Here is a 27,832-nt window from a genome sequence, read left to right on the forward strand (position 1 = left end):
GAATTTCAGAACACGTTGACCTTTTGCAGTTCTTGTCATTATAGATCTTGTGTTTTAATTTCTCCTGCATACATAATTCTCCCCTTCACAGTATCAAGGAATGGGTATTAACTACAGTTGTCGGTCCACCTTAGCTGTGGCATATTAGTCACTCAGCAAGTTCTCACATTTATTTTTTTTTTCAATGACTATATTGGGAATCCTCCCATACTGGAGCATATGTATTCCCAGAGTTAATAATGAAAATATAATAAGAGAACAACAGGATGCTTTGTCATCCCCAGGGCATTCTGGGTAATAATAACAAATCACATTAAAACAGAAAATGTATTGTGATGTACCTGGTGTCAGTGGGAGAGCGAGGACTAATGTTCCTGGACCCAAGAAAATTCCAAGAAAGAGAGAGGATACTGTTGTGGGTATGTGGTAAAACTGGTTGCAGAGGGGGACCCTTTGGTCAGAAAGTGCTGTACACAAAGAGCCAGAGCCACTCTAAAATTGTTTCCAGAGTCTCTGGAAAAATAACATAGTCAGAATTAAGTCATATTGTTCATTAAAGTTCCTACACTAGTGAAATGGCTCAGTAGGTAAAGGCACTTTCTGCTAAGCCTGACAACCTGAATTCAGTCCCTGGGACTTACATGGTAGAAGGAGAAACCTCACAATTGCAAGTTGCCCTTTCACCCTAACACAAGCATACACTGTGTATATATTCTTTACCCTAAAGAAAAAATATCTTGAGAGGAACTAGATCACCACATTCATTGAAGATTTATTGGAAAAGTAGAACTATGTAATTTGTGAGTTTTCAATCATATGCCACACCAATTTCTTTCACATGTTTGCCCCTTGCTGGTCTCTACACAGTGGACACTCATTCTTCAAAGGCCCCACAGGAAGACAGGGCTTTATAGTTCTGGAGAGAAATGGAAAAGGTTGTGGGTTTCACATTTTTGCTGTTATTTTTAAGGTAATTTTTTTTCCTTCCTAAAATTTTGAGAGATGGAGAATCCATTAGGTAATTACGTCCAGCCCAAGAGGCCAATTCATGGTTGTTCCCTACAGCTCACTCTCCAGCAATTTTCCAGTCCACTTCCCCAGGGAAATGTTAAAGCCATCTCTCCCACAGCTACTTTCAAATTTAGCCTGAACTTGGTACCACTATAAAGCTTTCAATGTAAACTTTATAACAAGACCTGAGATGAAATTGCTAGCAGCCATTAAAACCAAGATCTCTGATTTTATTTTATTTTTTCCAGGGAGTGGAGCAGAGGCAGACAACCCAAGGCACAGGTGGAAAAGAACACATGAAGGTTTCATGCATTTCTCTGTTAGCTCACTATAGCTATTCTCACACAAAGTTTAATTGGGAAAGCTTATTTCTGGTTCCTAAGAAGTGTGTGTGTGTGTGTGTGTGTGTGTGTGTGTGTCTGTCTGTCTTTCTGTCTGTGTGTGAGCTTATCATGTCACAAATCTCATTTGGAGAAATATTTGCAGTATATATGTACAGGCAGGTACAGATAGAAATTAGAATTGCAAGCTAATGCTCACACGTGTGTGCATGTGTATGCAGTCCCGAGCTTAACTTCAGGACTCATTATCAGTCTTTTGTTACCTTTTTTATTTTTTTTTATAGAATTAAGCCCAAAGCTAGCTAGCATGTTCAGTGGGTGTCATCTCTGAACACTGGAATTTCAGGTGGGTCATCTTGCCTAGAATCTTACACAGGTTTTGGGAATCTGAACACTAATCCTCAGGCTTGCACAGGAAGTGCTTGGTCCCCAGCACTACTTTTCTATTCCACTGAAGAACATGTCTATATCTATATCTATCTTGTGGCTATAGTGCTTTATAAGTACTATTCATCTCCATCTGTATCCATATAGTCCTTGTTTAAATCTAGACTAATAGAATATTATTCACTTAGAAACACACTGCCAGATCCAAGATGGCAGTGCTGGTTGTGCACAGTATATGAACAGTAGCTCAGCAATGAGAGCAGAGTGATGGTCCGGCCCTACTGTGGACCCCATAACCCCAACATCTGTGTTTCTTAGGTGAGAGGAGAGCCAACAGGGAAACTCAAGGGTCTAACTTCAGGTCACCCAGCTAATCCTGGGAAAAGTTTCCAGGCTTCTGCCCCACACAGCTGCAGCCCTAGGCTACATACTCTGTCCCACCGTCTGTGTATGCCTTCCAATACCAGAGGTGAGACTCCAAAACTCAGGTGCCCACTCAACACCATCCCGTGGACATCTTCAGGTACCTATGTCTCTCACTCCCATCTCAGGCACCCACTCTCACTGTCCTGTGGAGAAGACACCTTCCAGGTACCTACAGCTGCCAGCTCCAAACCCAGCTACCCATTTCCAGCATTCCCTGAATACCTTCTGGTACCTAGGTTGCGTAGCCCTATCCTTGGGTCTCCTGTTACTCAGGCTCCACAGAAGTAACAGCAGAAGCTGCTCCCAGGCTCAAACTGACTCCCTAAAGAGAACAGCAGGACCTCTGAGCTCACATATTCTCTAAAAGGGCTGCATGCAGAAAGTATAGTGTCTGAGCACAGCGCCTGAGCTCACTAACCTTGAGGCAAGAAAACCAGTGGTGGGACAGCTGATTCCAGGACTCCCCTTGGCAAAAGAAGGATTTAGAGCTCCCAAAGAATCCATTTGGTTCCCAGGATCACACATCTGAGGAGAACACGTCCCTGGAATCTACCAGCCAGGCCAAGATCATTCCCACCAATGTGAGAAGGGCTCCTGTAGGAAAATCCAGCTTCTCGCCCAGGCTGCTTCCCTCAGCCCCAATAATTCCAGTAGACAACCGAATCTAACAGCCAAAGCCAGAGACAACCAGATGCCTAAAGGACAGCATAAAAACACAATCCACAAAAGCCAGAACAATATGGCAACCCTGGAACCCAGTTATCCCAAGGCAAGCAGCCCTGGATACCCTAATACAACTGAAACACAAGAAAATGACCTTAAAGCTGTGCTCATGAAGATGATAATGGAGGAAATGAATAAAATCTGTAAAGAAATACAGGAAAATACAGTCAAACAGATTGAGGGATTTAGAGAGTAAATAAATAAACCACTATAATAAATACAGGAAAGTACAAGCAAACAGGTGAAGAAATTGAACAAATAGTTTAATGAAAGGCAGGAAAATACAAACAAACCGCTGAAGGAAATCAACAAAATGGTTCAAGAGCTGAAGCTGGAAACAGAAACATTAAAGAAAGCACAGACTAAAGAAATCTTGGAGAGGGAGAATTTAGGGAAGAAAACAGGACCTACAGAGTTAGGCATTACTAACAGAATGCAAGAGATAGAGGAAAGAATCTCATGTATAGAGGACACAGTGGGAGAAATTTATGTATCTGTCAAAGAAAATATTAAATCCAAAAGTTTCCTGACATAAACCATCCACAAAATCAAGGACACCATGAAAAGACAAAACCTAAGAATAATAGGAATAGAAGAAAGAGAGATTTCAGGCTCCAAGGACCAGAAAATATTTTCAACAAAATCATAGAAGAAAATGTCCCCAATCTTAAGAGAGAGAGATGCCTATGAACATGCAAGAGGCCTATAGAACACAGAATAGATTAGACCAGAACAGAAAACTCTCCTACCACATAGTAAGCAAAACACCAAATGTACAGAACAAAGAAAAAGTAATAAAAGCTGTAGGGAGAAAAGGCCAAGGAACATATAATGGCAAACCTATCAGAATCACACCTGAGTTCTCAGCAGAGACCATAAAACTCGGAATGGCCTAGGCAGACTTCTTGAAAATCCTACGAGACCACAGATGCCAGTCCAGGCTATACTACTCAGCAAAATTTTCAATCATCATAGATGGAGAAAAAAAAAGATATTCTACAACAAAACCAAATTTAAACAATATCTGTGTAAACCCAGCTCTACAGAAGATACTAGAAGAAAAATTCCCACTCATGGAAGTTACCTACCCTTCCCCCCCCCAAAAAAAAAAAAAAAACCCAGGATATAAATAACTTTACTACAGCAAAACCAGAAGTAGACAAGTGCACAAACACACTACCACAAAACCATCAAAATAAAAAGAACTAATACTCACTGGTAATTAGTATCTTTCAATACTGGAGATATCAATTTTTTGGATACTTAAATCTCTGATAAAATGACACAGACTAACAGAATGGACACATAAACAGGTCCCATCATACTGCTGCATACAAGAAACACACCTCAGTCACAAAGATATACATTACCTGAAAGTAAAGGACTGGAAAAAGGTTTTTCAAGCAAATGTACCTACGAAACAAGCTGGAGTAGCCATTCTAATATCTAATAAAATAGACTTTCAACCAAAATTAATCAAAAGAGATGAAAGACAGTTCATACCCATCAAAGGAAAATTTCACCAAGATGTCATCTTAATTCTAAACATCTATGCCACAAATACAAGGACGCCCACATTTGTAAAAGAAACTTTAATAAATTTTAAAGCACAAATCAATCCCCACACATTATTAGTGGGAGATTTCCACAGTCTCACCAAAGGACAGGTCAACGAAACAGAAACTAAACAGAGAAATGATGATACTAACAGATGTCAAAAATAAAACAGATCTAACAAAAACTTACAGAACCTTTTACCCAAACACAAAAGATATACCTCATGGAACATTCTCCAAATGAGACCATAAAGTCAGTCGCGAAGCAAGCCTTAACAGATAGAAGAAAATTGAAATAATCCCTTGTATCCTATCAGACCATCATGGACAAAAGCTGGACCTCAACAGCAACAGAAATAGTAAAGCCTACACATGCAGGGAAATAGAATAACCCTCCACTCAACAACACCTGGGTCAGAGAAGAAAGAAAGAAAGAAATTAAAGACTTCCTTAAATTCAATGAAAATGAAGGCACAACATATCCAAAATTATGGAACACAATGAACACAGTGCTAAGAGAAAAGTTCACAGCACTACGTTCCTTCATAAAAATTTGCAGACATCTCATACAAGCAACTTAATGGCACACCTGAAGTTGCAAGGGAAAAAAAAAAAAGCATATACATCCAAAAGGGGTAGAAGGCTGGAAATAATCAAACTTAGGGTTGAAATCAATAAATTAGAAAGAGAAGAATTTAAAGAATCAATGAAACCAAGAGCTGCTTTTTGAGGAAATCAACAAGATAGACAAGCCCTTAGGCAAAATACCTAAAAAGCAGAGAGGCACTATGCAAATCAACAAAATCAGAAATGAAAAGGGAAAAAGCACAGCAGACACAGAAGAAATCCGAAGAATCATTAGGACTTATTTCAAAAGCCTTATTTCAAAAGTCTTATTTCAAAAATTTGAAAATCTAAATGAAATGGACAAGTTTCTTGATAGATTCCACTTACCAAAGCTGAATCAAGATAATGTAAACAAATTAAATAGTCCTATAATCCCCTAAGGAAATAGAAGCAGTCATCAAAATCTCTCTACCACAAAAAGCCATGGCCAGATGTTTTCAGTGCAGAATTCTACCAGACTTTCAAAGAAGAGCTAATACCAGTACTATTCAAACTATTCCACAAAATAAAAACTGAAGGAACATTACCAAACTCATTCTAGGAAGCCACAGTCACCCTGATTCCTAAACCAAACAAAGATCCAACAAAGAAAGAGAATTTTATACCAATTTCCATTACAAATATTGACACAAAAAAATACTCAATAAAATACTCACAAACCGAATGCAAGAACACATCAAAGATATCATCCATCACGACCAAGTAGGCTTCATCCCAGGCATGTAGGGGTGGTTCAATATATGTAAATCCATCAGTGTAATCCACCCTATAAAGAAACTGAAAGAAAAAAACACCACATGATCATCTCCTTAGATGCAAAACAAAACAAACAAACAAAAAACATTTAACAAAATCCAACACCCATTCATCCCATTTCATGTTTAAAGTCTTGGAGAGATCGCAGATACAAGGAACTTACCTAAACATAGCAAAGGCATACAGCAAGCTAATAGCCAATATCAAACTAAACAGAGAGAAATTTAAATCAATCCCACTGAAATCAGGGACAAGACAGCAAAGCATCCCATGCACAGGTTGCAACAAAACATCACATAACAAACTGAGTCTTCAAGGAAACCAGAAATGTCATTTCATAAATAAAAGATCTTCTGGAGGTATTTCTATCCCTGATCACAAACTGTACTATAAAGCAACAGTAACAAAAACAGTATATTATTGACATAGAAACCGACTGATGGATCAGTGGAATTGAATCCAATACCCAGAAACAAACCTATAGACACCTATAGACAATTGATTTTTGACTAAGAAGCCAAAATCATACAATGGAAAAAAGATAGCATCTTCAACAAATGTTGATGGTCTAACTGGATGTCTACATTTAGAAAAATGCAAGTTGGTCCATATTTATCACCCTGTACAAAACTAAAGTCCAGGTGGATCGAAGACCTCAACATAAAACCAGAACACACTAAATTCTTTACAAGAAAAAGTGGGGAAGAGCCTTGAATTCATTGGCATGGCAGACAACTTCTGAACAAAACACCAATAGCTCAGGCTCTAAGATCAACGTCAATAAATGGGACCTCATGAGACTGAAAAGCTTCTGTTCTTCTGTAAGGCAAAGGACACTGTCAGCAGAACACAATGACATCCTACAGACTGGGAAAAGATCTTCACCAACCATACATCTTACAGACAGACAAAATATATAGAGACTATAAATATATTGCATAAAAAATGCATACAAAATACATAAAGAACTCAAGAAATTAGATACCAACAACTCAATTTTTTAAAATAGGATACAGAGAATTCTCAGCAGAATAATATCAAATGATGGAAAAATGCTTATAGAAATGGTCAGCATCATTAGTCATCAGGGAAATGCACATCAAAACAACTCTGAGATTCCATTTTACACCTATCAGAATGGCTAAGGTAAAAAACTCAAGTGATAGCACATGCTGGCAAGGATATAGAGAAAGGGTAACACTCCTCCATTGCTGGTGGGAGTGCAAACTTGTACAACTATTTTGGAAATCAGTCTGGGACTTTGTCAGAAAATTGGAAATAGCTATACCTCATGACCCAGCTTTTACATTCCTGGGCATATTTTCAAAAGACACTCCACCATACAAATGAGAACATTTGCTCAACTATTTTCATACCACCTTTATTCATAATGCCCAGAATCTGGAAACAACCTAGATGTCCCTCAACTAAAGAATGGATACAGAAATGTGGTACATTTACACAATAGAATACTACTCAGCTGTTAAAAACAAGGAAATCATGAAATTTGCAGGCAAATGGATGAAATTAGAAAAGAGCATCCTGAGTGAGGTAACCCAGAACCAAAAAGACACAAATGGTTTATACTCACTCATCAGTGGATATTAGCCATATAACTCAGGATAACCATACTAAAATCCACAGGTCTAAAGAAGCTAAATAATAAGGAAGACCCTAGGGAAGATGCTTAATTCTCAATGAGAAGAACAAATAGAATATAATAGACATCAGAAGCAATTGAAGAGAGTGAACAGTATGGGAGCCTACAATAAATGTCCTCTGAAAGATTCCGCCTAGCAGGGGATCAAAGCAGATACTGAGACTCAGCCATACTTTGGCTCAGAGAATTTTATGGAAGAGTTGGGGCGGGCAGAAGGACCCTGAGGGGACAGCAACTCTACAAGGAGACCATCAAAGCCAAAAATTTGGGGCCCAGGGGTGCCTGCAGAGACTGATATACCAACCAAAGACCATGCAAGGAGAGGACCTAGGTCCCTTGCTCATATATAACCTATATGCAGTTCAGTCTCTATTTGGGTACCTTAGTAAGGGGAGCAGGGGTTTTCTCTGACATGTACTCTGTTGACTGCTCTGTGATCACTTCCCCCAGGCCATAGAGGAAGAGGATGCAGGCAGTCCTAGTGATATTTGATAGGCTGGGGTCAAATAGTAGGGGAGGTCTCCTTACTGAAGACTAGGAGAGAGGGACAGGCAGGAAGGGGAAGGGGGTGGGACTGGGAGCAGATGAGGGAGGGGGCTACAATTGGAATATAAAGTGAATAAATTATAAAAAAATAAAATAAAAATAAATTACAAAAAAATTAAAAGCAAACACCAAGAAAGAAAAGAAAGAAAGACACTGCCTATAAGCACCAAACATTGAAAATGTGATCTCTGAGAGAAACCAAGAGCCTTATGTCCTGTTTTCACTTCATTCTGCAACTTCTGGTATGAGGCACCATGCTTGTTTAACGCTGTATTGAGGATAGAATTCAGGGTTTCCTGGGCAGTAGGAATACTAGGTTTATTCTAATATATACTAGGTAAGCACTCAACCAGTTTAGTGCTATCTCCAACCAGTATTCTGTACTTTTAAAAAGGGAGATGTGCTCAATTCAAAGGCATTTGGATCAGATTTTAGCTCTCTAGTTTACTTGAAAGTAAATGATTGTGTAACCCACTCTGTTATAACAGGATAGCTATCACCTCCTCATGTCAAGGATTCACATAATGGACTGTCCATCTGGTTTCACCCACTCTGGTCATGTCTGTCACAGGAAATGTTATGCCTCTAGTTAGTGGGAGTTTGAAATTTTAGTGGTAATGAGACCTTCTTTCACTTTTTTTTTTTTTTTATCTGTAACAGGCTCATTTGTGTATATTTCCTGGCACATGTTTTTATTCACCATGTGCCAGACCTGTTCCTAGTGATGAGACCCTATAAAGTAGAGAGCATTCTTACCATATTTTTACAGAGAAGGACACTGAGCACAATAAGGTTATACAGTTCCCAACCCCAAAGCAGCTGGGGTATGACGTAGTAAGATTCTATCCCAGGCAGTAGGATCTTCAAAGTAGCTTATTTTTACTGATAACAATGTCAAAATCCCATCCACTTCTTATTCCATCATTCATTCATTTATTCAATACACTTTTGAGATTATAATTACATTTCCCCCTCCTTTCTCTCCCTCCAAGCCCCTTATATACTCAGCTCCACTCTCTTTCAGATTCATTGCCTCTTTTTTATTAATTATTTTTGCACAGATATATGTATATGCATATGTACCTACATATACATTTCTAAACATAACCTGTTCAGTTCGTATGGCATTACGCATATGTATATTGTTAGGGCTGACCATTTGGCACTGGACAGCCAGTAGGTGTGTTCTTCCCTGAAAATGACAGCCTCTCCTTCTCACAGTTTTTTTTTTCCAGTTGCCTACAGTGTGTGTGTGTGTGGTGTGTGTGTGTGTGTGTGTGTGTGTGTGTGTGTGTGTGGTTCTGTTCTATATGGCAGAGGCAGAAATGGGGAGCAGGGACTGAATGATGAAAATTTGAAGCTAAAGAGTTAGGTTAATTAAGAAAGTGTCTGCCTTGTCAGCATGAGGACCTGGGTTTGACCACATACTCATGTTAAAAGCCAGGCACAGAGGAATATTACTACAATACCAATGCTGGGGAGACAGAGACAGAAAGATTATGGTAAAACACTGGCTAGCCAGCAACATTCTTGGCAACTTTAAGGTGATGAGAGACCCCATCTCAAAGAGTAAGTAGTGACTCCTGGGCTTGTCTTCTGCCTACATAATCATGTTCCCACTTACAGATGGCCTTGTACACACAAGGTCAAAAAATGATATTATATTTGCCCAGAAGATCTTTGTAAGGAGGTGTGTATTTAAAGTCTTAAAATTAATAGTTATCTGAATAATTAAGTAGTTGTTTATAACCTTGAAATCAAAATTATGCAAGTATAATTAAAATCTGGATCATCGCTGCTAGCTAGGTGGTGGTGTGGGGCAGAGATCCTTATGCTAGCTGCCAGTGAGGTTTCTAGCTACCAATCTTTCTGCCAACTCTAGGGTGAGGGTCAGCTCTTGTAGTTTCAGTAGGGTATGCTGTCCTAAAGTCCATGTTCTGTGAGCCTCTGGATTGGGGGTACCCAGCCTCAGTCTGCAATTTACCCTACTGACGCTTAAAAATTTTAGTCCATAGCAACATTCTTAGTCAAAAGACCAAGAAAGCAGGGCCAATACTGCTACCTAGCAGGGTGTCAAATTCTTTTAAAGTTCTGTTTTTTCCACACTTTGTCTTTCAAGGGCTTTAACCATGACTTTTATACAACTTTTTATTCTGATGGTCTTGTGTATGAAATATTACTCACTCAAGATCAAGGATCCTGCTGCAAGTTTTCTCAGAGACTCAGCCTTTTTAAGGATGCACTGCATTGTGTGTGTTTGGATGTGTGGAGACTCCAGCCTTTAGTGCAGAAGAGACTGTGAGGTTTCAATAGATGACAGAGAAAAGGAGAGGCTTCCTTCCATCTTCAGGACATGATTGGTGCTGTCCATCTGGCACCCACCAGAACGTGGAGTCCCCTGCCCCACAGCCTTGGACACTGCTGATATGTTTTAGAGTTCATGCTTCATGATGTCTTTTTTTATAATGATAAGATAATTCTGCCTTAAAGACTTGAAGGATTGTTGGTAGCTGCTCTGAATTAGTTTCAGTGTTATAATCCAGGAATCTATAATAGTACAATTTCAGTTCAGAATCTATCAATATTGAAACACTCTCAATTTTTCCCGAGTAGTAGCCTGCCTAGGTCCCTTCCAAACTGAAGATTATATAAGACAGCAAATCCGTTCTCAACCTGAATAGTTCACCTTGGACAGTTCAATAAACAAATTCCTCACAAGGCAGCTGGCTTCCTTAAAACTTAGTGCTAGAAAAATTGTACTGGAGAAAAATCATGGCTAAATCCCAGCTACAGTTTTGACTTAGAAAGGCTTTATTTCCCACGGAAAGAAACCCGAATATCTGTGAGGAAGTGCTCTCTGTAAATCCCAGCACTGAATAATGGCCCCTAAGCTGCTCAGTTGGTTTCCTTTCCAAGGAGTCAATAAATATGTCCTAGGTGCTCCTAGCAAATGAAAACACCAGGCCTCAAGCTCCAGAGAATACATTCAGAACAAAAATTCAGGAATAAGTAAAATACCTTCAGTCCTGAAATTTTTTATATTATGTATATGTGTGTATGTATGTGTGTATATCTATATCTATATCTATATCTATATCTATATCTATATCTATATCTATCTATCTATCTATCTATCTATCTATGATGTCTGTGCAGGTATGGACTGAACAGGTTAGGTTGTATTTATATATTTAGGAATGCACAGGCACAAACATACAACTACAACAACAAAATTAAAAGAATAGGAGCTATGAGTTTGAGAAAAAGCAAAGGAAGGGGTTGGAGGAAGGAAGCAGAAGGGGGAAAACAGTGAAATTATATTTTAATTTAATAATATTTTAAAAGAACAAAAAGCAAAGCTGATAACCTGTGAAGTTAAGCGTTTTACAGATATATTTAAATATGCAAAACAGTAGAAATATCTGCTGGACTGGTCCCACATAATGAGGAGGAGCCAATTTTAAAATGCATTTTAAAGAGGGAGGAATAGAGAATCCACCCCAGAGGGAAGAAGGGCATATAACTTTCTTTGCTCTGTCTTTATTGAATGGTAGTGCCTAGCTCCATTCAGTGTTGGAAAGATGAAAGAAACAGCTTCAACCTTTCAGCAGGAAGCCTGGCTGACCATACAAAGGTGCTGTCTAGAACCCTATGAGTCCCCAAAGGGAAGATAAGCAAGCTGTGGCTGCCAAGTGGATATGAAAGAGAGTAGTCTATCTGCTGTTACTGCTTGATTTGTGCAAAAGCTACTGGCAGAAGGAAAGTGCAGTCCTTAAGAGGGAACAAGAAGTACTCAGGCTAGATTCATAGTCCTAGACTGATAATTCAGACCCTCTTGGGGAATTAAGATTGTGATTGCGAGGTACTTCTCTGTTCCCAAAATCTGTAAGATAAGGAAGGAAGCTGGCTAATAATACTTCTCAGATATACTGTCAGCCATGGCTCAGAAAGAAGTCATCTTAATTCTGGTAAAGGAAGGTTTACCTGCAAGTATTTTCATTTTCTTTGCCGAGTTAGGTGGCCTAAGAAAGTACAACCACGAAAATGGTCTTTAAGGGCTATTATGATTTTGTTGGTGAGCCATGTTTGGGGATCATGAGTTAAAAGTAATATTCACACTAGCAAGTAACTGTTAAAGTCTTCTTTATGGGTGATGGAACCACAGGGCACATGAAGAGAAGACAGGAGAGGAGAAGAGAGGAGGAGAGGGTAGAAAAACAGAAGGGAAGGGAGGGAGAGGGAGGTGATGAGAAGGGAGAAAAAAAAATGATAGAACACAGGCTTCCAGGGATTCTTGTAGCCAGGAGCATTCTTGTACATTCTTGGCTGACTTGATTTAGCAGAAAGTTGTCATCAATGTTACCTCAACATTCAGTTAATCAAGAAAATTTTGGAACAAACTCATAGTTCAAGTCCCAGGTGGCAGCTTTGCAGCCATTCCCTTTCTAAGCAATAAGATGGGTAGATTTGGCCCAGTAGGTCATAGATTCTTCGACAGTCTTCTGGCTATTGAAGCTCAATGACTTGGGTCCATGTGGTTCTGAATCTGCCTGTCCTTAGGCAGATTGGCACCTTGGTAGAAAATACTTCCAATTCTAAAGATTGTGCAAAAGGAACACTTTAAGAATAGTTGTCAAATCAATTCCCTGTATTCTCTCTCCAGCCACTTGCTACTTTGTCACTTTAATTGGAGTGCCATTTTCATTTTCTGGGAGTCTCTAGAAGCTGTATCCAGCTAAATGGCTTCTGAGTCCCATACTGTTTTTTGATCATCTCAAGACCTTCTACTGGTTATTAGTTCATGGAGAGGTAACTGGCGACAGTGAGGTGACACAGAAACCCAGATAACTTAAACATTTCTAAGAGCAGTCAACAGTTCCTTTCTGTGAGTTTTTTATGTATCTTAAAGCATATTAAAGCTCAATAGTAATGAAGATTTTTTTTAAGTTAAAAACAACCCATCAAACGGCACTTAAAATGTATGCTCAGTTTGTAGAGCCTTTCAAGATCATGGATAATTTAACAGTAGATAAAAGTAAATTATGTCTTATCTCATCTGCTTCTTCCACACTTTTTCTTCCCAACCAAATAATGCAGGTCACATTAGTGAGGTCTTTTCTTCCCCTCTCACTATTCACTTGAAATGCAGTATGTAAGCTTTTATTTATCTAATAGAGTCATCCAAAAGCTTTGTGAGCTTTCCCCAGCAGGTTTTAGCCTTTTGAAATCATATCCTTATTGTAATTAATACTAAAATAAAATTTAATTGTGGAGGTATATTACATGAGAAGTAAGCAGTAAGGAAGTTACGACAGGAAAAACAAACAAACAAAAACTATGGGAAATCTATAGTCAGAACCTTAGTAGATAATATCATTTTGATATCTCCATCAATTATTAATTCACTTCAAGCACCTGCTTTTTGTCCAAACATTATATTCTAAACAGTTCTTCTGAATTAATAAAGGCAAATAATTAGATGCATCCTGTTACTGTGATAAGAACTGTACAAGGGCTTTTAAAAAAAGCTTAGTCTTGAGCACATTGGACTGCCTTCATTTGAGGTTCAGAACCTTCACCTGCCCAGACAGCCCTCTGTGGACAGAGGGGGGTGGGTGGAGTGGGTGAGGCTCTCCATTGCTGGTGCTCAGCTCAGAATCTCTGTGGCTTCTCGCTAGTAATAAAACTTATCTTTACTGAAGTTCTTGATTTTTGTCTGGTTTAAGGGGATTCGTCTGGAACTGTGTGTTTACTAAATCTGTCTCAAGTAAATACCACATGTATAGCAGGGCTTGATTGATCTGCAACAAACTGGGCTGTCTTTATCACAGCAAAACACCTATTTGACTTTCTGTAGCAACATTTTGAGCATGAGTGTCATTTTACTAAATGGTACCGAAGACACACTTGTGCCTATAAATTTTGTTTGTAAACTCTGTAAAGAAGTGACAGCCATTTCCAGAAAGCTTTCTCTCCTCCTTTTGTCTCTTCCTCACAGAGAAAACAGAAGTTGCTGCAGACAGGAACATGGAAGTGGTTCTGAGACCCCTTCTAATCACCTGCAGTGAGTTTCTCTGCCTGCTCCCTTCTGGCCCCACCCCCAGTCCACCACATTTCACAGGAGAGGGCTCAGCAGGGCTTGAACAGCAAGCTCTGTCAGTTACACACATCCTCAAAGGCAGAGTGGTGTTTTTTGTTTTGTTTTGTTTTGTTTTGTTGCTTTGCTTTGGATGTGCTCAACTGGCTGTGAGAAATTAATTCATAAGGGAATAACCAAATTATCTCCAAGTCTACATTAAAGACAGTCTAAATACTGTCCTCTGTTTCTAATACCAACCTACAAAGTTGTGTTTAAAAATGCTGGGCGTTAACGTTGTATACTTACATTGCCTTTCCATAAAATACTATAGCTGGTCTAGGGTGTTTATGTGTAAAACAAACAAACAAACAAACAAACAAACAAAAAAACTATGTCTGCCGTTTACATACCAGTTTGCTTCTGTAAATAGAGAAAATGCATGTTTAAGACTTACTTATAAATGATAATTTAAAATATCAAATACCTGGTTTCTGTCATCACCAAAACACTGTGGTGTGAAACATAGTGCAAGAAGCCTTGCAGCATTTCTTTAACCACTTGAATGTATAAACATTAAGAACTGCATGGTTTAAAGTTCATGGACAGAGCAACAATTTCAAGTGCCTGTACTTGAGAGAATAGTGGATAAATTAATAATAAAACATTGATACCTAATATCAAAAAAAAAATTGAAATGTAGAAGAAATCACAGCTTTATCTCCTCATGTAGTGTTAGCTGTAGGCAATATAAAAGGCAGCCCTTCGAGATGGAAGAGTCTGCTCCATCTTGTTCCAGAATTATAGATTTGCAATCAGGTAATGATGTCTATAACTAATTGCAAGAGTGGATTCTCACTGTGCAATTAGTGTAAGTCCACTTTAGAGTTGTAAATTTCCCCCAACTCTCATATATGCAAAGTAAGAGCTTCAATCATATCTCAGACTGCTGCCTGCCAGCTCTGCTAGGTTTTATAAGGTGTTCGTGCTGCCTAAAACCCGTTTCATCACAAGCAGACTTCTTTTGATGCCTTGGTATACATTTGAAACTGGAGGAGGGGAGATGAGCTCTCACTCTGAAACGGTGATTCCAGTATCAATCTTTCCCAGGGCTCTCATCTGCACACACAAAAGCCAAGAACCCTCTTAAAAGAACGTGATTTATGAACTTGTAAAACCAGGAAGTCAATCAATATGTAATGAAGTGCAGCAGGGAAAAAAAGAAGGAATGACAGGAAAGCATGCAGGTGTGACAGAATGCTTGGTCGATGGCAATTACGGACATGCCTGGATTGAGAGCTTTCGGCTCTCTGCCTGAGACTTCTGCTCTGACTGACGAATGCTGATGGTTGGTGGGACACTGGGCTGAGCACACGCCCCCTTACTTTTGTTCTCTCTATGATAACCATTTCATGTCAGTGACTACAGAAAGTCCACTTAAGGAGATAGGGTTTGTTTCTAGAATGACCTTACAATTTTGCGTGAAAACAACATCAATAAACAGCTGAAATGCTCTAACTAGTCAGTACATGGCAAGGCCCAGAAGTCAAATTTTAGAAAAAAGGTTCTAATCTTAATTAGGTAGGTGATCTTCCATTTCATCTGTAAGAACAAATTTGAACCTCTATATTTGGCCCTGAAATACCATGCTTCTTAGACATTGTGATCTTTTTGTCCAAGTACGGAGGATGGAGGATGGAACTGAGGTCTCCCAAGGACTAGGCAAGCACTCTGCTCCTGAGTACTTACCAACTCTCTGTTCACTTATTGCTGGGAGGCCAAGTTTTACTGAGTTGTCCAGGCAAGGCTTGAGTTTGTAATTGCCCTGCCTTGGCCTTGTTTGTACCTGGGACTGTAGGTAGAGATCACTAGGCCTGGCTTCCTTTGGATGTTGGCAATGTGCCTATGTTATAGGAATTCATTTTGCTACCTAAACAGAGCTTTAATGCCAAAATCCATGCCTCACTTACATATATGTGGGCATTTCACTTTAATGTAGGAAGATTTGAGACCTTACATTAGAATTTAGCTGCTGGCCCATCAGTTGTTCTTTTTCATTTTTAAATAATATGGTTTTTCATAATGATAATTTGAATAATAAATAATATAACATAAAGAATATAAATTATTTGAGATAGAGTTTTCAACTTTCCCAAAATTTGGTTTTAGTGCTTAGAATATTCATAGATGGATATTCTATGGATGAAATTTGCTCAAATTTAGTCAAGAGGTAAATGGATAAACTTTCTTCTTCTTCTTTTTTTTTTTGAGTTACATTTTATTAACTTTGTATCCCAGCTGTATCCCACTCTCTCATTCCATCCCAAACCTACCCTGCCTCCCTCATGTCCTCCCTGCCTCTTTCCAAGTCCACTGATAGGGGAGGACCTCCTCCCCTTTCATCTGACCCTGTTTTATCAGGTTTCTTCAGGACTGGCTTCAAAGTCTTCTTCTGTGGCCTAGCAGGGCTGCTCCCTTGGGAGGTGGGGAGGTCAAAGAGCCCACCATTGAGTTCATGTTAGAAATAGTCCCTGTTCCCCTTACTATGGTACCCACTTGGATACTGAGCTATCATGGGCTACATCCGAGCAGAGGTTCTAGGTTATATCCATACACAATCATTGGTTGGAGAAACAGTCATATAAGACCCCTGTGCTCAGATATATTTGGTCCTTTTGGAGCTCCTGTCCTCTCCAGGTCATATTAACTCCCCCTTCTTTCATATGATTCCCTGCAGTCTGCCGAAGGTTTGGTTATGAGTCTCAGTATCTACTTTGATACACTGCTAGGTAGAGTCTTTCAGAGGCCTATCTGTGGTAGGCTCCTGTCTTGTTACTTGTTTTCTCCTACATCCAATGATCATTCTGAGTGAGGTATCCCAGAAGGAGAAAGACACACATGGTATACACTCACTTATCTAGACCTATAAGGAATGATAAACATATACACCTAAAGAAGATAAACAAGAAAGAGGACCTGGGGTAAGATGGGTAAACTTTTATGCATCTGAGAAAAACAGTATGTTCAGCACATCCTGCATGTACTCTAATAACATGTCTGCTGGATGTGTTGACCTTCATTTCTACATCTTTCTTTTGACAATTCTGAATTGGATGGAAAACAGGCAGAGTACAACAGCATCTATACATTACAGGAAATGCTTTGTGGGGTGTGCTGACGTGAATACTGACTGATAATACCGTTTCTAACTAACTTTCTCTAATTTTTCAAGTTAAACATGGGAATGTAAGATACAAATTGAGCCCTTCTTAATAAGAAAAACTATCAATGACACATTGCCTTTTATTTCAGTGGGAAAAAGTAAATAAAAATAATCAAACATTCAGAGACAAAAAAAGAGAAAGGAGTAGGGAAATAGGGGTGTTTATTTTAAAAGGTGAAGCTGCTATGCTGAAGTCATTTCAACCATGTTTGTCTCTATTATTTTTATACTAACATGTAGCTGTACATGTGTATAGGGAACCATGATGTCTCCATTCATGCAGGCACTATATAATGCTAACATTGGGTAATTAGCTTATCCATCACATTAAATTATAGTTGTTCTTTATAGCTGGTATATTTAAAAACCCTTTTCTACCTATATTGAGAGATTAGTCATATCACAGTTAACTTTATTCTGTTATGCAAAAGATCACCAGCCCTTAGTCATTATGCCTGTTGCTAACACAGTCTTCATGATCAGCCCACCTTCCCTCTGCCCTTGCCTAAGCACTCTAGTCCCTACTGCTCTCTGATAAGCCTTTGTAGACTCCATGAATGAGATCATGTGATATTTGTCTTTCTGAGCCTGCCTTATTTTATAGAATGATGCCCCATTCCACCCATGTTGTTCCATCCCTCAACAAGGCTAAGCAGTGCTCTCGTCCTTGTTACATGTACCAGTGTCTTTATCCACTCTTCAGTTGAAGGACATTTAAAATGCCCAGGCTATTTCTTCTAGGTGTCTCTTCTAATGTTGCAATTACAATTCCTTTGAATATGAACCCAGTGATGGGATTGATGGAGCCTAAGATATGTAAATTTCAATTTTTTGAACAATTTTCATATTGTATACTATATTAACTTTACTAGATACATTTCACCAAAACAGTGTAAAGGCCTGTCCTTTCTTGACATTCTTATGAGTATCTTGTTTGGTTTGGTCTTTCATAGTAGAGTTTCTAACAGTTTTCTTTTCTTGTAACATTACATGCCTGTTGAGCATTTGTGTGACTTATTTAAAAACAAAAATAGCTATTCACTATGGCATGCACAGCTTCAAATGGGACATCTTTATGTGCTACCCTTTCACCAAGGCTCAGGAATCATCTCAGAAGAGCAGCAGGGAAAGATTACAAGAGCCTGAGGGGACTGCTGTGAAACATTGTTTCCTGGACGTAACAGGACTGTTGCCCGCAGGAGCTCACAGCAGCTGTGCCTAATGCACAAGACCTACATAAGATCAAGGTAGCCATGATTACAAAATGGACTGGGGAGGAGCTCAAGAAGCCCCTCTGACACCAGCTAAGGAGCTATTGGCAATTGATTAGTGGGGAGGTGAGGGGTCAGTTTTCCTCAGGCATGCTGCCAGGGTAGGTGGCCCAAGCCCTAGCTATTGATGGGGCCGTACTAACTTCACTAGAATTGAGAGAGAGAGAAGTGGTGAGCCTGGAAGGAAGTAGAGGAGAGATAATAGAAGGTAGAGTTGATCAAAACGTGTTGTAAACATGTATGACATTTTCAAAGAATAAATTCTTAAAATAAAATGTCTGTTCCAATTTTAAATGCTTTTTCTGGAAAATTTCATAAAATATATCGATATATTTTTGTATTCTTTTTCTTCTTCCCAACTTTTCTTATATTCTCCCATCTAGGGCTGAGTGTTCTGAAGTCTATTATTTTCTTCATGTTGTCCAGGTGGTTCTCTATGTTAATCACCACCTACTGCAAGAAAAAGCTTTATTAGTGAGAGATGAGTGCATGCACTGATCTGGGAAGATAGCAGCATATCCTAAGGACTCATTTTATTACTGTTTACTTCGCATAATAATAGTAGTAAGCTTTTTTCCCTAGGACCCATAGCCTGTGTAGTCTTAAAATCTTGGCCTTATTAATAGTGTCAGATATGCAAAATATGCTCAAGTACACAAGGACATTTGCTTAACCATGTTCATAGCAGCTTTATTCGTTATAGTTAGAACCTGGAAACAACCCATATGCCCCTCAATGGAGGAATGGATACAGAAATTGTGGTACATTTACAAGATGGAATACTACTCAGCTCAGCAATAAAAAAAAAAAAAAAGGTAAATCAGAATTTTGCAGGCAAATGGTGGATCTAGAAAAGATCATCCTGAGTGAGGTATCCCAGGAGCAGAAAGACACACACGGTATATACTCACTTAAAAGTGGATATTAGACATATAATATAGGATAAACATACAAAAATCTGTACACCTAAAGAAGCTAAGCAAGAAAGAGGACCCTGAGTAAGATAGTCAATCCTCACTCAGAAAGGCAAACAGGATGGACATTGGAAGAAGCAGAAAATAGGAAACAGGACAGGAGCCTACCACAGTGGCCTCTGAAAGACTCTACCCTGCAGAGTATCAAAGCAGATGCTAATACTCATAACCAAACTTTGGGCAGGGTGCAGGAAATCTTAGGAAAGAAGGGGAAGATAGAGAGAGCTGGAGAGGACAGGAGCTCCACAAGGAGAGCAAAAGAACCAAAAAATTTGGGCACAGGGGTCTTTTCTGAGACTGATACTACAACCAAGGACCATGGATGGAGATAACTTAGAACGCCTGCACAGATGTAGCCCATGGCAGCTCAGTCTCCAAGTGGGTTCCCTAATAAGAGGAACAGGGGCTGTCTCTGACATGAACTCAGTGGCTGGCTCTTTGATCACTTCCCACTGAGGGGGGGAGCAGCCTTGCCAGGACACAGAGGAGGACAATGCAACCAGTCCTGATGAGACCTGATAGGCTAGGGTCAGATGGAAGGGGAGAAGGACCTCCATTATCAGTGGACTTAGAAAGGGGCATGGAAGGAGATGAGAGAGGGAGGGTGGGATTGGGAGGGAATGAAGGAGGGGCTACAGCCTGGATACAAAATGAATAAACTGTAGTTAATATAAAAAATAAAAATTTAATTAAAAATTAGTGTCAGATATGAGCTCCATCTCTTGAAACAGGCCTTAAATCCAATCAAAATGTGGTTGGTTTACGTCTATAACATTTGTGTAACTTTTGAACAAGTGGGCATATCTTAAAGGCCCATCACTATGGTAGCACACAGAATTTATAATGCTGGTCGGTAGGAAGTGATGTTTCCAGTTGATCACCAATTTGATTGCTCTTTGTTCACTGAAGTAAGTATATGGTGTCATCAACAATGGGATTTTAGTGTCAGGTTGTGGAAGGTAACCAATATCCTTGGCAATATCCTGTATTGTTTGGGAAGATCATCCCTTTGGCCAACCCTTAAATAAGAAGAAACTCCTTTCTGGCATTAGGGATTTTATTTGGTAGCATACAATGTCTCGCTGTGGTGTCATCTCCCCTGTTATATAATAACTCCAGTAAATTCTTTTCATATGTTCATATATTTCTAGAAGTAGTTTTCCATATGGCTTGTCAGGAGGCCTTTAAGGTTAGTTATCCCTCTCCATATTCCTGCCTCTATAAGGACAGGATCCAATGACCCTCTCCATTTAGTCCTCCTATTCTACTCTCCCATTTATCTCTTTATAACACTATGCTCTATTTCCCCTTCCTTGGCATATCTCCTCTCCCCCATCCCTTTATTACCTATGTAACCTCTGTGGACATTCTAAACGAAACACACATATCTAGATTTTAAACATACACATAAGAGAAAACATAAAATGTTTGTATTTCTTGGTCTGGGCTCTCTCGCTCCCAGAATGAATGTTTCTAGGTCTATCCACTTTCCTAAAAATTTCATTTTTTTTTTAAGAGTTAAATGACAAACATAATGAGAAAAAAAATCAGGGAAATAACGCCCTTCATAATAGCTTCTATTCCATGTTTAAAACATTTTTAATTGCGTCATTTGGGCTTCTGATATTGCCTTCTAAGTACTAGATGCTGACTCAGGTCATTTCCAAAATATCCTTTCATTCTGTGTATTTTGTCTTAGCTCTATCGATCACTTTCTTTGCTCTACAATACACACACACACACACACACACACACACACACACACACACACGTATATGTATATGTATTTATATTTGTCAGATGTTTTTGCACATGCTGCCTATGTTTTAGGGATACATAGATACCCTGTGCATGCCTGCACAGGGGTGTGTCCCCGTGTTACAGACAATAACTTCACAGCATTCAGCTACAGATTTAATCTTTTCTTGTATTTACCATATGAGAGGTAGAAACATCCTAAACATTTGTTTCAAAACCTTTAATTTCTATTTAAATGCTATTTGTATTGAAATTATTAAAGTTATTTTCTGCATGGACTTGTGTTGTCTTTTGAGGCAGGATCTCGCTATGTAGCTCAGCCTGACCTCAAACTGGAGATCCTCAGCCTTCAGAGGGCTAGGATTGTGTACCACTATGGCAGGCCATAAATGTTTTTAATGCAAATGAGTTTCTCATTTTTATAAGGTAATTTGATGTCAGAGGTAAGACAAAGAGGGGAGCCCAAGCATTTTGCAAGTTAAGCACTAGCTCACTTAAAGATGCCTGGAACACAGTGGCTACCAATACAGGCTCAGCTTCAGTGTGGCCGAGGGAAGGAGACTTACTCTCTTTTATAGAGGTGGCTCTTTCTAAATAGAAAGAGGAGGCTTGCTCTCTTTTCCATAGGGGAACTCTTCATTCTCTTGTCTAGAAGGGATTCCCTTTCTCTTGCCAGCTAGTTTTCTCTCATTCATAGAGGTATCTTGTTCTCTCATAGAGGAGTTTTGTGTTCTCTCTCTCGTCCTCTAGTTCTTTGTTTCTCTGGGTCTCTCCCTTCCTCCCTCCCACCCCTTCCCTTCCTTTTATAGAAGCAGTTAGAAAATGTTTCTCCTTGGATTGGAAATGATGGTCACAGAAGTCAAGTCTCAAACGCAGACATATTCTCACTTGTCTGAAAATTGTCTTTGTTTCTCCCTCGTGGAGAAATGGAAGAGTGTAAAAACAGTATAAATTACTTAAACAGTCACAAATGCAATGCCTCCTACCAGGCAGGGGTGGAGAACATAGAGCAAGCCAGAATTAGAGTCATAGAAAAACACAAAGAAGAGGTGAGGCTAAGAAAGGCAGAAGCATGGTTTTTCCTGCTGACACGGGAGCAAACTTGACTCTTAATATCCTTCTAAGTGGCTTCAAGATTGACCTTACACACAACACACTCACCTGAGCCAATGCTACCTCAGAAGCCTACACCAAGGCCTTAACCATTTTTTAAAACTACCACATCCCTGAAATCACTAAGAAATCCCAACATCCTTCACAAGTTCTAACCCTTCTTCAAACATCTCTAACTCCCTCTTCCTTGCAGACTTGTTCTTCACCTTTGCAGAGAGCTCTAATGTACCAACCTGTGACAATGCCCTGGTCTTTGTTCCCTTTCTAGTCCCATTAGAGGTATCTTACATCAGATCATGTTCTGTCCTTCACCCTCATTTTCTGACAACCTGCTATTCTGAGAAACTCCTTAGCTTTCTTTTCTACAATTCCTAGATTGGCATGGATTCAGGAAAAATTCCCCAGAACATCGTGATGCATGCTCTAATAAATGAGCCCGAACTCATCCCCATCCCTGAGAGATTTTGAGTAAAATCTACAGTAATGACCAGAATTCAGTCACTGTGATAAAACAGTAGGCTTTGGGCCCACAAGAGGATCCACATATTCTGGGGTCTGTGGAGAGGCACTACATTAAGGTGGTAGTTATAGGACCTCATCTGCTTGTTTCATGATGGCTGAGAAATGCAAAGATTGCTCAGAATCCTTAGCTCCTTTAAAAAGCATGCTCCTAACTTCCCCAACAGCCCCTCCTGAAGGTACAGCAGTTGTATATGTTGTGTTCATTGTAACAGTGCAGACTCTTGCCTATTTCTCTGCTCACCGTGCCCATGCAGACTCCATTTCCATGGGAACGCTACCTTGCCCCACAAGTCTCTTCAATCAGCCCTGCTTCTTCATAGTTAGCTGAGATCTCCCTTATCTTGCCTCCTCCTCTTCTGTTCTTCACATTCTTATGGAGTAATACCTACCAGCTCTGGCTTTGCTGCCTTTCATCACATGGTTCTCATGTCCACAGAGAACCCTCTGCAGATCCCCTAGCCTGTCCCAGCCCTGACCCTAGACAACTCACTCTGTCCCTTTCCTCTTCAGATCTTTTGTTTCTCCTTTTCAGCACAGGCTGCACTTATCCTGGAACCCCATTTACTGAGGAGGCAACATGTTTGTAACTCAGGCTTCTGTTTCTACCCATCCTTTCTACTCTTTTCTACAAACATACATGCTTTCCTTCCTGGACCCAACCTTTTCCTTAAGTTTGGCCCCACCCCTTTCTTCACAGCTAAACTTAGAAGAATATCCAAAACTTGCTGTTTCTGCCTCTTGTTCTGTCTGGCCTCTTTCTCTGGCAGACATTCCTTTTTTCACCAACACTGCTCAGGAAACAGTACTGTTCTAACTGCCAAATTCAATTGCCTCATTCAGCATCATCTACTCCAGAATCTATCATTATCATGTGACATGGGACAGGCTTTCCTAGTGTTGTCTACCCATTTTCTATGAAAATATGCTCCCCGGAGTCCCCCACCATCACCCATATTGCTTTTACGTCCTGTCCTTTTTAAACCCTGTCCTCAATGTTCATGTTTTCTCACTATTAGGTAGATGTTGCAAAATTTGCTGCCCAGACAGGTCAATGACCAAGAACTGCAATAGATTTTTTTATTGAAACACAGTCATAAGCTTTCATTTATGCATTCATCTGCTTTCAAGCTACAAAGGCAAAGTTAAGTATTGTCATAAAGACAGCATGGCCACGAAAGCCTCTTTGGCCCTTTACAAAGAACGTATGCAAGGTCTCCTCTATAGTCCTTCCAGTGGTGTCTAAATGGAGGCCCTTGAGCAGCAGCATTGATGCAAAGAAGGGTATTGAGGATATAGAGTCCATAAACTCTACCCTAAACTTCTTACATCAGAGATTAAGGGGTGGGGCTCTGAGAATCTCCGTTTCAACAAACCTTGCAAGTGGCTGGTACCTACTAAAATTCAAAAACTTCTGCAGGCTCCATGTGCAGACACATGGTGCTCATTCTTATTAAAATGAAGCGCTGTGTAGCTAATTAACTGCATTTCTAATAAACAGCTAAACATTTCTGCTGGGCTTTGAGTTAGTCTCTCAGAAGGCCCATTCTTAGTGCCCTTTATGGAATAAGATGTGCTCTACACACAGGACATCCCCATAGGCCAGTCAGGACAATATGATACACATGAATCTTTAACTGAGGTTGTCTTTTCCGAGGTGACTCTAGTCTGTGTCAGCTTGATAAAAACTGCAAGCATGGGATATGATGCCTTCTTCTGGCCTCTGTAGACACTATACTCATGTGAGTGAATACACATACATATATGTTTAATTAGACAATCAAATCTTCTAGGAAAGGGTGATCTTATAGAAGAGTAGGAAATACTGAGGCTGAAAGAAGTACTTCAAATAAGCCTGTGCAGGGAAAGGGCTGGGATGTGAATCCAGAGTTGCCGTCCTCCCTGATTCCTGAATGCTGTAGGTAGTCACATGGGTATGGCTTTCTATTTTAGGGCATTTTAATAATGGTTGGGTCCACTGTCTAAAAATGACTTACAGTGAATATTTTGTGGTTTGGAATCAGGATCTAAAGTTCAGTTCAAGTCACTATTTCTAGCTCCCTACCATAGCCCATCTGGTAGCATTTTACCCCATTATTAGGATCAGGGTCCAGGAAGAAGCCTTTCAGGTTATATTTGCTAACATCCCTGACAATAGAGAGCATAAGACACCATGCTAACCAGTGCTCTTTGAAACAAAGCAGCAGGATTCTACAACAATAGGCCGTGTGACATGAAAAATGTTTAGTCTACCATTTTTTTTTCTGAAGTTTTCTGTTTAGGAAAAGGATAATTTTCTAAGACATAAAGCAAGGCTTAATTTTTTTAAAAAATGAAACCTTCTACAAAAGTCAACAAAACAAAACAAAACAAACAAGCAAACAAAAACCAACATTTCCATCTAGCTCTGAGCAAACTCATTTTTAGAACATAGTTCCAAAGCCCCAAAAGAAAATCTGTGGCTGTTATCATTCACTGAGCCTGAACACATCTAACAAAGTCATTTGTGGTCATGGAAACAAGAACACCAGAGAAAGATGGAACGCATACTCTGCTCATTTTAGTGAGCAAGAACTCTCAACTTTGTCTCTTCTCCTTTAAGCATTGTTGGTGGATTCTAACCCAACAGCTCCTGTGTCAGCATCAAAGAGAGGCAGAGAAGGAACACAGGACAGAGGTGACTGCCAGTATCAGGAGAATATGAGGCTTGAACAGAGAACTTTTCTCAGATTTTAAACTTTTACCACCGTCTTATGAATTCAAATTTGTAACTCATATTCTGTTTTTAATTTCTGTACAATAACTTTTGCAGGGTTTCTTCAGATCAGCGGTTGTCAACAAGTGGGTCATGATCCCTTTGGATGGGCTGTCGAACAACCCTCCCACTGGCGTCGAACACCAGATATCTACACATCAGATATTTACATTATGATTAATAACAGTAGCAAAATTACAGTAAAATGTAAAATGACCACAGCAAACAAACAAAACCCCCAGACTATTATAGCATTAGGAAGGTTGAGAACCACTGATTGAGAAGAAAAGATTTGGCCATGATAAGGGAACCAAAAAACCAAAACCAAACAAAAACAAAGATAAACAACTTCAAATATTATTATTTTTTAATATTAGTTACGGTTTATTAACTATGTATTTCAAATATTATTTATCTTTATCTAGAAAATTTATCTAACAAACTAAATATGCTTCTCTCTCTCTTTTCCCCTCTGTGGACATACAGAAGAATGATACTGTCTTTCAGTGTTACTGCTCAACAGCTATCTACCTTGTTTTTGAATCTTTCACTGAGCCTTTGCTGTTTAGACTGGATGTCCTGCAAGTCCCACAGATCCATGTGTTGCCACCTCTCTTGACATTACAAGTAGGTATCATGGTCCCTTATTGTTTTACATGAGTTCTGGCTCTGAACTCAGGTCCTCACACTTGTAAAGACTAGCACTTTACCTTCTAATTGTTCTGGTTACTTTTGTTCATTCATTTATTTGTTGGCTATTTTTTGAGGCAGAGCTTCATTTTGTAGCACAGGCTGGTGTCAAACTGATCAGCCTCCCGAATCTGCAATTCATTATAGATATGCCAAGGCATACTAGACTTTACTTTCCAACTGCTTTTTTCCCTACTGAGGCAGGGTTGCAATGACCTTCCTCAGGTCCAGTATGAAGTGTCCCACATTCCTTCTAATTCTTGATCGCTTTCTGTAGGCTTTTATCTCATTCCATAGAGCTAATTCCTTGAGAGCAATTGTTTTGCTTATTTCCTTGATCCTTCTAGCACCCTGCAGGCCGCCCGTGTAAAATAGTCTTATATGAGTGATACGTGTGAGTCAGTAAAAAAGCAGGGTAGAGTTGGGAAGCCAGACTAAATGGTGCATTTATGTATGTATGTATGTATTTATTTATTTATTTACTTATTGAGGCAGAGTTTCTCTGTGTAGCTTTGGCTGTCCTAGAATCCTTTTATAGACCAGGCTGGCCTTGAACTCACAGAGATCTTCCTGCCTAGGCCTCTCAGGGTGTTGGAATAACAGACCTGTGCCACCACACTTGGCTTAAATGGTGCTTTTAAACTTTTACTTCAAAAGTTACTCTTACACGGACATTTAAATACTGTTCCACTACTTTAATCATTCGTCATTTTCTAATGTTCTTTACTAAAACTGTGAAGTAAGACCCCTCTCAGCAGAATTCAAGATAACCTGCTTTTATCAGCTATCTGAACAGTTCTTCATTACCAGCAGACACTTAGATAAGACACTTTTAATAAGATTTATAAAAGCTGTGCATAGCACCCTGAAAGAATTTTTTTTTGTGTATTTCAACACTCAATCCCGAGATGCTTTCCTAATCCCTAAGGAGTCAGTTAAATCCTCATGCTAGAATTCTGTATTAACACATTGTCCCTGCTATCAATGGGGTCCTTCTTCTTAATGTGGGGGAGACATTGTAATCTCAATGTTCCTCATTCTGGTTCCTAAAGCTTCATAGCTTTAAGAAAACAGCACAAGCCATGTTTTCCTCTAGGCACAATGTCTATGCAAGCTAAGAATTAAGCCATCTTTGTATTGGCAGGTGTACAAATGAAATTTACTATCAAAATAATGAGAATGATTACAAGTTAACCATCTCAGATACCGCAGCTTTTCAAGCTGGGGAAGGCTCCTTCAAACTAGATTGTAATAAAATGTAGATAGATATTTTAAAGAACAGACACGTTGGAACTGACAATACAGCTCAGTGGTCAGCTGCTCCCCTCTCATGAAAAGAGTTCAGTTTCTAGCATCATGAAGAGAAAACAACAAAACCAAAGCTGTGATGACACTAGTGAACACCAACGTCAATAAACAA

At 39.4% G+C, this 27,832-nt stretch overlaps 1 protein-coding gene across 1 annotated transcript in view; it reads right to left on the reverse strand.

The window, feature by feature from the left end:
- Window positions 1-27,832, reverse strand: part of Fat3 (FAT atypical cadherin 3) — a 595,719-nt gene that overhangs the window by 549,828 nt on the left and 18,059 nt on the right. The window contains exon 2 of the mRNA XM_055615501.1: window positions 5,728-5,848. The gene's annotated coding sequence lies outside the window, so the exon portion shown is untranslated. The remainder of the gene's footprint in view (window positions 1-5,727; window positions 5,849-27,832) is intronic.

Source organism: Psammomys obesus, unplaced genomic scaffold, assembly GCF_907164565.1.
Source record: "Psammomys obesus unplaced genomic scaffold, mPsaObe1.curated_primary_1811, whole genome shotgun sequence".
NCBI lineage: Eukaryota > Metazoa > Chordata > Mammalia > Rodentia > Muridae > Psammomys > Psammomys obesus.